The 10,189-nt window shown below is 39.1% G+C and overlaps 1 protein-coding gene across 2 annotated transcripts in view; it reads right to left on the reverse strand.

Moving 5' to 3' along the window:
• Nucleotides 1–9,758, reverse strand: part of Wdr37 (WD repeat domain 37) — a 63,924-nt gene extending 54,166 nt beyond the window's left edge. The window contains exon 1 of one of the 2 annotated variants that reach the window (XM_074056756.1): nucleotides 9,484–9,758. The gene's annotated coding sequence lies outside the window, so the exon portion shown is untranslated. Of the gene's footprint in view, nucleotides 1–8,896; nucleotides 9,081–9,483 lie in introns of those variants that run through there. The other variant, XM_074056757.1, reaches the window with a different exon arrangement.
• Between the last annotated feature and the right edge of the window lie 431 nt (nucleotides 9,759–10,189).

Genomic DNA, 10,189 nt, shown 5'->3' on the forward strand with positions numbered 1-10,189 from the left:
ATCACTTAAGTCTTTCTTGAAATTGTTTTAGCTATTCTGGTTTTTTGGTCTTTCCCTTAATTTTAGGATATTCTTTTCTTTTCTCCAACATTCTTGCTGAAATTTTGATAGCCATTTTGTAAAGCTGTCCATCAATTTAAGAAGAAGTGTTATCTTTATCATGTTGAGACTTCAAACCTATTAAAACAGTATTTATTTAGGTCACACGTCAGTTTTGTAGTTTACTACATAAAAGTCCTATGTGTCTCCTCATTTTCACTAGTTTTGAGCAATTTTAAATAATACTGCATTTTTGTTTCTACACATTAATTGCTAATATATAGAAATACAAATGATTTTGTGAATTGAATTTGTATCATGCATTCTTGCTGAATTTATAAATGCCAGAAGTTTTTTTTTTTTTGTAGATTGCTTGGAATTTTTTATGTAGACTATTATGTTATCTGAAAAAAAAAAGTTTTATTTATTCCTTTCTGATTTGTCAGCCTATTTCCTTCTTACCTTATTGATTTAGCTAGAAATTCCAGTACTGTAATGAATTATAATAGTGACAACATCCTTGCTTTGCCCCAACCTCAGGGTCAAAATAATTATTCCTTCACCATTAAGAATGATGCTTTAGCCATAGGTTTTTTTGTAGTTGCTTATCAACTTGACATTTCTCTCTCATTCATTTTCTAAGTTTCCTTCACAACTGAGTACTGAATTCTGTCATATGCTTTTTTCTGCATCAACTAATATGAATGTGCAGATTTTTTTCTTTACTGACCCACCAACAGTCAATGACAATGATGACTTTCAAATACTGATCCAAACTTACATCCATCACATTCATATTGTCCCTCCCTCCCTCCCTCCCTCCCTATCTTCCACCCTCCCTCTGCCTTTCCCTCCTTCCCTCTCCTACTCCCTCGATCCCCATCTCTCTAGCTCTCCTTTCCCTCACCCTCCTTCCTTCTCTTATTTTCTTTTCCCTGCCTTCTTGGAGGTTATTCGAACATGTTTTAGAATTTCATTTTGATTTATCTACAGTATTTCCAAGGTTATCTCTTTTGCACAACTTGTTACTGTCTGTTCTAGGTATTTAAACACTTCAACAGGACTAGAAACACATCAGATAGTTACACTTCAACTTTCAAACATAACATAGAAAAGAAACGTATGCTGAATTTTCCAAAATGTTTGCCCTTTCCATTGTTTGTTCATCCTTACTACCATCCCCACATTCTTTCTATCATTTCTTTCTGTTGAGAAAACTTACTTTTTATCAATTATGTGAGGAGCAGGTCTGCTGAAGGCAAACAGTGTGAAGGATGTTTCACTTGACCTAGAATTCTGATACTTCTTTTCCTTCAGCACCTGAAATGTATCACTTTCTCTGGTCAATATAGTTTCTGAGGAGAAATCCACTATAATTCAAATTGTTTTTTCACTACAGGTAAAGTAGTATTCTCTCTCTTGATGCTTTAATTTTCAGAAGTTTGCCTTTGATGTGCCTTAACATCTTTGAGAGTAAACCGTCTGAGCTTCTCTTAGCTTCTTGAATCTGTAGGTTTATAGTTTGCCAAATGTGGGAACTATTCAGCCATTACTTCTTCACACACTTTTTTATTACCACCACCTTTCTCCTCTCTTTCTGGAACTCTAAGGACATAAATGTTTGATCTTCTGTCAAAGTCCCAGAGATCCCTGAGGTTCTGTTCATTCTTCTTTTCTGCTCCATTTTCTCTGTGTTGCTCAGAATGGGCAGCTTCTATTGGTGTCTTCAAATCGACTGATTATTTGCTGTCTTCTCCATTCTGCTGCTGAGCTATCACTGAGTTTATTTCACTTATTTTTCACTTCTAAAATTTCCATTTTCTTTTTTATATCCTGTATTCTCTGAGACTGTTGTTTCAAGGATTAGTAACTGCTTATTAAAGCATTTCTATTTTATAATTATTTTTAATTGTACAATGGGGTTTCACTGACATTTCCATACATGTATGACCTTTCTTGTCCCCCAATCCACTCCCACATCCTTAATGCACCCCCTTTTATTTTTATTTTCCCCCTAGAGTCCACATGAGAGAAAACATGTGATACTTGCCTTTTTGAGACTGGCTTATTTCATTTAAAATAATGTGCTCTAGTTCCATTCATTTTCCTACAAATGACTACTTTCATGCTTTTTTATATCTGAATACTACTCCATTATGTGTATATACCATTTTCTTTAGCCATTCACCTGTTGATGAGCACCTAGCAATAATCATGACTACACAGGTATCTCTATAGTAAGCTGACTTGAATCTTTTAAGTATATACCCAGAAGTGGTATAGCTAGATCATATGAAATTCAATTTTTAATTTTTTGAGGAACCTCCATACTGATCTCCATAGTGGCATTGCATAAGAATTCCTATTTTCCTGCACCCTTGCTGGCATTTGCTGGTTTTTGTTCTCTTGGTGATAGCCATTCTGACTGGGGTGAGGTGGACCCTCAATGTAGTTTTGACTTATATTTCCCTGATGGTTAAAGATACTAAAGTACTTACTAGCCATTTATATTTCTTCATCTGAAAACTGTTCAGTTTATTAGGTGAATTAAACATTTATTACCTAGACATTTATTGTCTGTATGGTAGGCTGTTCCTTTCCTGGTCTTTCAGCTAGAGATCAAGCTTTTCTTGAGTTTTTGTTTTGCTGTGTTGTTGTTGCTGTTGTTGTTGTTTTTCTTTTGTGGGTTTTTCCTTTTGGGGGATTTTCTGGTTTTGGTTTTGTTTTTGTTTTGTCTGAGTCATTTGGTTTGCAAGCTTCTCTAGTACTAAGTCAGGGATATATGATGTAAGGAAAAAACCTAGAGAACTAACCTCTGGTCCCAAATAAGCTCTGTGTCATTTCTCGGAACCCAAGGTACTTAGTCAATATACTTTTTTCTCTATCTTTTGGTCTTATATTAGTTTTGTACATAATGTTCATTGTTTTTAGCCTTACTGAATGGGAGGAACAGGGAAAGATATGTCTATTCCATTTTTCTGTAAGAACAAGGCAAGAATCAACTTGTCTCACGTGTAGGCCTCATTTCATCTTTTTATTGTTGTACTGGGGGTACATTGTGGCATTTACAAAAGTTCTTACAATGTATCATAGTTGAATTCACTCCTTCCATCATTCTCCTTTATCCCCTCTTCCCTCATTCCTCACACAAAATAAGATCAACAGATCTTATTTTTCCATTTACATACATGTGTACACAGTATTTGCACCATATTCACCCTCCCACACCCCTTCCCCACATCCTCTCCCCTCCCACTGGTACCAATCACTGAGACAGGACCTGCTCTGCCCTCCTGTTCTCCAATTTTATAAAAGAAAAAAAATGGCATTTATGTTTGTTGAAGATAGATATACAGGGAGTTTCCTTGTGACATTTCCCTGTATATATGTATTACAACCCGAATTTGTTCATCTCTAATTTTCTCCTTTCTACCTTAGTCCCCTTCATATGGTGATTTCAACAGGTTTTTAATTCTGTATTGATTCTTGTGTAGGAAGTACATCAACCATATTCACTTTCTTAACTTCCTTCTTTTTGTCTTCCCTCTCTTGCATGTGACCTGTTTATCATAATATTGCTTGTATTTGTATTAGGTCTATATTCCACATGAGAGAAAATATGCGGCCTTTGGTTTTCTGAGCTTGATGTGTAGGCCTTATTTTAAAATGGCAAAGGAAAGTCTTGCTTTACCTTGTAGCTTTTAAAATATATTTTGTAAGCCAGGAGTGGTGGTTAACAACTACATTCCTAGCACTAAGAAGGATGAAGCAGGAAAACTGTGAGTTTGAGGCCAGCCTGTGTCAAAAAATAAATAAATATCATGCCTGTAATCCTAGTTACTTGGGAAGCCAGCTGAGATTAGGAGGTTCTCAGTTCAAGGCTAGCTCAGAGGAAAAAGTTAGTGAGACCCTATCTCAATCAATAGTTGGACACAATGGCATATGCCTGTCATCCCAAGTTACTCAGGCTGAGATCAGAAGGATGCAGTATGGGGCCAGCCTGAGCTAAAAAAGTTTATGAGACCTCCATTTCAACAAGAAAAAAAGATGGGTATGGTAGTTTGAGCCTGTCATTCTAACTACAGGGGAAACACAAAATAGGATTGTGGCCTAGGTCGGCCTGGGCAAAAAAGCAAGACCTCCATCTCCAAAATTACCAGAGCAAGAAAGGGCTGGAATGGTAAAGTGCCTGGCTTAAGTGGTAGAGTGCCTGCCTACCAAGTACAAAGCCTTGAGTATATAAACCCCAGTACCACCAAAAATCAATCAATCAATTAATAACAAATGTTTTGTAAAGAAAACATCAAATATGAAAGCTATCTTAAATATCTCCAGATATTTAAGTCAAGCAACTAAAAATGGTAAAGGGCTTCCCTTCTCTCTTTAAAACTTCATCAGTACAAACATTGTGACAAGCATAAACTGGGTGGTTAATGTATCCCAAAACTTCTACAACTTGGTTACAAAAAATGCACAAATTTGTAGTATCAACCTTTTTCCTCTCAAGTTACAAGTTTTTGATCACTTATTTTATCTCAACTGACACACCACTGACTTTTTCAGGCCCTGTATTTTCACTACAAAATAAGCAGTCTTCTTCACAACTAATTTTAAAACCCTCCCTCTGCCTTTCACAGAGCTTTTAAGCCTCTCCTCTCCAACTCCTATTAAATCACATGATGTTCCCTGGCTTTTCTTGTCACTTCACCACAGCAATCTTTTCCTACTGATTAACTCAACCAAGTACATGCATTTCAATTACATCCTCAAACCTGACACAAAATGGAGATTTATCATACTAGAGTAATGCTATCATTTTGTAACTTTGCAAACTCTGAAGTCTTATTTTAAAGATGGGTTCACAATGTCTATGCCATATACTGGCCTATTAACACTAAAAGATATGGCTAATTGAAGTTCTCCCTCTTCCTATAATTTCTTTGGCTTTTGTTCACCTACCAATATTCTTCCAAAATTAGCTCCTTAGCTTCCACTTGTTTTTTTAACTTCTTTTAAATTTTGTTGTTTTTACCACACTTTCTCTTTGTTACAATTTTTCCTGCAACTTTTTCTACCTTTACTCTTGTCTCTGTATTCATATCCTTAACCTTTTTTTCTCAGCAGTCTGTTGGTCCTATCACCACTTCCTTCATTTCAAACCAGATCCTCCATACACATAAGTCCCTGACCCAAGAACTAAATTATCTTAAGGGTTGCAGGCACTACTGTCTCCATCTCAGGCCATGTGACAGTATTAGCAAAAAAGTACATGTTTGATTTAATAACAAGTATAGGATTTCTTAAGATCATGTAATGGAAAGAGAAACAAAGAAGTTGCAGGCATCTGTAAAAGGAATAGTGAAATGATATACCATGGAATCTAAGCTAAACAAGAAAGGAAGTGAGAACAGAAAAAATGGAGAGTTATGAAGGAAAGTTAGCAGTAGGTCTACCTGCAGTTGAAAACTACTACAAAGTATTGCTTATAAGGCTTAAATGGATGGATAAAAACAAAGAGTCACTAACCCTTACAACATGACTTCAAGGTAGAGTTCTGAAATCCAATTAATAGTCTGATAATATTTAACAAATTAAACCCTTCAGTAAGTTAATCATAGAACTACAAAGGGAAAGAAAATTGTTTCACTCTAAAAATAAGCTAGGGCTAGAGTTATGGCTCCATGGTAGAGAATTTGCCTAGCACGATAGACACACTGGGTTTAAGCCCAGCACCACAATTTTTTTTTAAATAAGGTAATTTAACTACTATGCACTATTCCACCTAAATACAAACTTTAAAAAAAAAAACTGCTGGGCACTGGTGGCTCATTGCCTATAATCCTAGCTACTTGAGATGCTGATATCAGGAGGATGGAGGTTCCAGGCCAGCCAGAACCCATCTTCAAAATAACCAGAGCAAAATGGACTGGAGGTATGGCTCAAGTGGTAGAACATCTGTTTTGCAAGCATGAAGCCCAGAGTTCAAACCCCAGCCCCACCAGAAAAACTAATTAAAATTCCAAAAAGTAATTCTTTTCCTTCAAAATATTCATACTTACCAAATATTATAGGGCAGATCACCATAATAAACAAAGGGCTTAGGTAAATAAGCTTCACTATAATGTCTCTTGAACTGACTTACGGCCTGTCAAACTCATTTATCCTTACTACACAGTGCCAAAACATATTATCCCCCACACCTCATTGCTTATAAGCACAGCAGAACAGTTTTGACGCAGAAGCACTGTGCCCAGAGCAGGCAGTGGCCAAATAATTAACAAATTAATGAGATCTATAACTATACTCTGTGTTAGCAAGCTGAATTTCTCACCCTTACAAACCTGTAGTACTAAATATCATCAATGAACATTTAGCTTTCTGCTCTTCTGAATATGTTCAGTATCAAGTAAACTGTCACTAAAGTTATCAAATTCAAGTACTTTGAGAAAGGCAGACAGCCAAAATGGTTTTTAAAACAATACTTGTATTGGATTTTGATAAAAATCAAATCAAGTACCTCATATATAAAAGTGTATTAAAAACTGTAACAATTCCTTTGTATTAAATCTCAAATTGCTGCATCAGAACCTTTCAAGTTATAAATAAATTTATTCTGTGATTAAAAAAATAATTGTTTTTAAAAATCAATACAAGTCAGGCACCAGTGGCTCACACCTGTAACCCTAGCTGTTTGGAAGGCTGAGGATCAGGAAGACTATGGTTCAAGGACAGCCAGGGAAAAAAGTTCTGCAGACCCCATCTCAACCAACAACCAAGTGTAGTGGCACACACCTATCATCCCAAGCCATGAAGGATACTGAAATGAGAGGATCCAGCCAGCACAGGCAAAAAAAAACTTTTTAAGACCCCCATCTCAATAGAAAAAACTGGACATGCTGGTATGCATCCATTATCCCAGTGACAGCAGGAAGCATACTACAAAAGGATGGTGGTCAAGGCTAGCCTAAGCAAAAAGCAAAACCCTATCTCCAAAATAACCATAGCAAAAAGTGATGGAGAAGTGGTGCAAGCAGTAAAGCACCTGTCAAGCAAGCAAGTAGTCATGAGTTCAAACCCCCGTACTGTTAAAAGAAAAGAAAGAAAATGCAACACAACAAATTATTCTTTAATTTGAATAAAATGCAAACTATTACTCTCTGCTTCACATCCTCTGGGATATTTCAAGAGAAAAACACTTACTTAAATGTCTAACTTTGTGAACAGCAATCATATGCAAAAGAATGATTAAAATAGGGCTGGAGGTGTGGCTCAAGCTGTACAGTGCCTGCCTACCAAGTGCAAAGCTCTGAGTTCAAATCCCAGTACCACAAAAAAAAAGATAAAAAGAATGGTTAAAAAATATATATTTGCAAGTGGTATTAAAGATAAAGCTTTTAGTAACATTGTATCATAATAAGACTTTAAGGTGAATTCAAACACAACTTCTGACCAGTATCAGAAGAGACAATGGTCTCTACAGGAAATGAGAGACATTATTAATTGGATAAACTGCTGCCAAGATTTTTTAAAAGATCTCAACAGTTAAAAAAAGAAACCCAAATCTAGGATGAAATTTAATACAAAATATTTTCCTAGAGAAATAAAGCCACGATAATTAAGAAAACTCTTACTTTAGCCTCTGGGGAAAGAACTAAGGATTATAACACAAGGGCAAAATAACATTCTTAACACAGCTATCCAAAAAGAAGTACTAAAAGAGTGAGAAAAGAAAGGAAACACTAAAGATCTCCTGTCTCCAGCACTTTCCATGAATGCTTTACATAGTATATAACCTAATCTTCCCTAATCTTATATAGGCAAAATGAAGCTGATATAAACAACATTTTAGAGAACAGGAAATGGAGACTTAGAAAGTTCTCTGCCCAAGGTCATACCACTGCTACTGCTTGGCCCAGCATCCACTGCCCTACAGTCTCTTGTGGGCAGGATTTAGACAGAAGTATCCAAAACAAGGAGCTAAAAGCACCACTCATTTATAAAATCATATTTACACAGTGTTTAGGTATGGCGACCACAGTTCAAAAGAAATTTGGAAACACTCGAATTTGATCAGGAAGGTAACCAAAACAGCAAGGAGCAAAGAACCACAGTGCAGCGGTTCTTAAGGAAAAAAAGATCCTGAAGACATATAATTATCTTGAGCTATCCTACTTACAGGTAAGAATCTCTGGAATGCTTTGAAGGCTGTAAGTCACCAGCCAAATTACTAAACTTAATGGAGCGCCATCTGAACTTGAATGAAACTTCCAAGCAATTAACACTCATTATAGAAGACTATGGCATCTCCACCAAGACTCAGACAAGCATAAGAAATGCCGCAGTTTAAGTTGGATGAAAGCCGACCATAAATTATGTCTTCTCGGTGAATGGGGTAAGTTAGGATGCTTATGTATTATTGCATAGCACAGCTGTCTTAAAATTAATGTGCATCCTCGGTGGTGGCAGTGTAAGAGAAAGGAAAGGAGAACTCCTCAGAAGAGGAACAAAAGCATGGCGGTGGTTAGTCACCCGAGCATACGCTCATCCCGCACTGCATCCCGTCGTACCCCCTCCTTCCAAGCGACCCGACCTGTGCCTCTCTTTGGGCTCGCCCCGACACACGCAGCCCCGGCAGGGACCACTTTGGGACACCGGTAGGGCAAAGGGAGCCCTCCTTCTCCTCGAACCCTCAACCACCTCGTCCCCTCGTCCGCCCCCAGCCCTCCGCTGCACGCCGACCCCTCCTCCACCGCGTCACTGCGACCCTTCCCCCCACCCACCCCGCCACCTCGGCCCCTCCTCCAGTCATTCCGGGAAAGACGCGGAGCCAGACAGCTGGGAAGATGGCGGCACTCACCTGTCACAGCCGCCGCACTCGCCACCTCCCGGAGTCAGCCCAGGTCACACTCAGTCCGTGGGTCCCCACAACGCAGCGCCCAGGATTGAACGACAGACGTTCAGGACACCGGCCGCCTCCGCACTGACGCGACCCGGCGACCCCAACTGGTGCGCCCGCACTTCCGGCAACTGCAGGAAGTCCCGCCCCGACCTCTGCCCCACGCCCGACAACTCCGGAAGTTCCTCCGTGGCTTCCGCCCCCATGGTTCCACGGGTCCCGACGAGCTAGGGGTATCTTTTCTCTCGGCCCCTGCGTTGTTGCGTTGTGGCCCCGGCTGGAGCTAGCCGCTAGCACTGCGAAGACGAAGCGAATGACCTTGGAAGGCGAGCGGGCATGGCGCCCCCTGGTGGCGCAGACGGGCTCCAAGCTTCTCGTGTCAGGAGCTTTCTGGAGATGCTAGGACGCAGGCTCTGCAAGACCCCAATCCTGTACCCCTCCCAATGCAATACACACGATGGTTCGGGGGGCCAACTCCCTAGAACCCTGGAGCGTCTGTGACGCGTGAAAACGCACTCGCGACCTCTCGTTAGACTGGATCTACTCACCGCAGCAGGGGTTCCAGTGAGGGGTCCACGGTCAGGCAGGTTTTAAGTCCATCTGTCCTATAACCTCGCTCTGGGCTAAGAGCTGGGAACAAAAATAAAAATAATCCCTTACAATGCCAGATCAGGTATACAGTTTGTAACCTTTAATCAGTTTCACAATCTTTCTAATCTAGACTGCTTTACAGGCTGACTGCTATGCACCGCTTCGCTGGCTCTGTAGGAGTCTTGCTATTTGGCTGCAGGAGAGCCTGATGGAAGCAGAACTATTAATATTTCAGTTTATCTGCAGAAGATGACTCACACGGTTTCCTTCTGAAATATCTGATCACCATTGGCTAAAAAGAGAAAACAGAATCAGCTGTTCACTGCAAAAGGTGGGACTTGAGCTGCTTTTTTTCTTGAGGTTGAGAAAGCTACATAATAAACTAGAGCTATTACATAAACAACCTCCTCTAACTGGGCCTGTAAAGCTCATCCAGAGTAAGTCAAAAGCATGAAAGCATTTTTCTTTTAAGTGGGTCAACATTCTTACTCCTTCATTTAAAAATTAAACTCAAGATTCAGATCCAAGAACCAGTAATATAGTATGTTTGTTGCACTTAAAAAAAAATTAAAAATAACATATCTGGGAATTCGAGTAACAAAAGGATGTAAAAAATAAAGCATGAAGTTGTTTCTGCATTAAGTATAATAATAAAATCTTATC

This window comes from Castor canadensis, chromosome 15 (assembly GCF_047511655.1).
Source record: "Castor canadensis chromosome 15, mCasCan1.hap1v2, whole genome shotgun sequence".
NCBI classification, from domain to species: Eukaryota; Metazoa; Chordata; class Mammalia; order Rodentia; family Castoridae; genus Castor; species Castor canadensis.